General features: G+C 32.8%; 1 long non-coding RNA gene across 2 annotated transcripts in view; it reads right to left on the bottom strand.

Moving 5' to 3' along the window:
• Positions 1-6: 6 nt before the first annotated feature.
• LOC106878800 (uncharacterized) overlaps positions 7-1,188 on the bottom strand; it is a 9,367-nt gene continuing 8,185 nt past the window's right edge. The window contains exon 3 of one of the 2 annotated variants that reach the window (XR_001410551.2): positions 7-461. This is a non-coding gene — a long non-coding RNA (uncharacterized LOC106878800). The remainder of the gene's footprint in view (positions 462-1,188) is intronic. The other variant, XR_008265456.1, reaches the window with a different exon arrangement.

Here is a 1,188-nt window from a genome sequence, read left to right as displayed (position 1 = left end):
TGAATGTAAATAATGTAAATAATGTAAATAATTCTTTATCTCTTAAATATAGAACTGTAGCAAACAGATATATTTGACAATAAAGAAGAGAAGAGGGTTCATAGACTGGCATCAGAGAGAGAGAGAGAGAGAGAGAGAGAGAGAGAGAGAGAGAGAGAAAGAGAAAGAGAGAGAGAGGGAGAGGGAGAGGGAATAAAGAAAGCGGGTTTTAGAGGCAAACATTATTCCCGTGACGAGGAAGTGAAGACTGTAGTGAAGAAGTGGCTCAAAGAACAGTCAACAGAATTTTATGGGGCAGGGATACATGCTCTCATTCGAAGGTGGAACATTGCTATTGAGAGAAACAGTAACTACATTGAGAAGTAGGGATATAAAACGACGATGCTGTAAAACAGGTCTTCCAAGATTTTATTGACTCTAGATTGCCAGGCTTTTACAATTCCGGACTGGACAAGGTACTGCTGAAATGGCAAAAGTGTATTGACAATATAGGTGCATACTTTGATGAATAAAACTATTCCTTGCATTTATTAAACATTAGCAAACTTTTTCTTTTCTACAAATTTCATACTTGACGACCTTATATATATATATAACACCAACATATGTTAGATTAAATAAGGAAACCTACTTCATTGTAAAATATAAGCCAAAACTTAACTTTCTAGTATTTTTAAATAAGGAAACTTAGCTCATTGAAAAATATAAAGCAAAACTTCCAACATTTTCGATTATCTCCCTTATACCGAAAAATTCCTGATTACCTCCACTCCTTGGAACTCTTCTACATCACACCATAGGGTGAGATGACACAATATCAGTAAAGAAATTTGAGAAATTTGAAAAGAATATATATATATGTAGGTGAGAGAGTTGGTATGTGAAACCACGTGGTTGGATGTATAAAAAGCAAAATGGAATGAAAAAACCACAGAAGACTTGTATTATATGGTTAAAGAATATATTTAAATCGTCAGGTTAGGAAAATGTTATAAAATTTTGTGTGTAGTGACATTGTTTTTGGAGAAATAACCAGTTTCATATTTCCTTTTCAAATTTCTCAAATTTCTTCACCGATATTGTGTCATGCAGGAAGTAAATAGACACCTTTAATTTTCAAAAATTCTGATCTAAGCATCTTAATATGTTTTCAGCGGTATAGAATTTACAATGAAATTATTCTTTTTC

Source organism: Octopus bimaculoides, chromosome 14 (genome assembly GCF_001194135.2).
Source record: "Octopus bimaculoides isolate UCB-OBI-ISO-001 chromosome 14, ASM119413v2, whole genome shotgun sequence".
Classification (NCBI taxonomy): Eukaryota; Metazoa; Mollusca; class Cephalopoda; order Octopoda; family Octopodidae; genus Octopus; species Octopus bimaculoides.
This window is presented reverse-complemented; position numbering and strand designations above follow the sequence as displayed.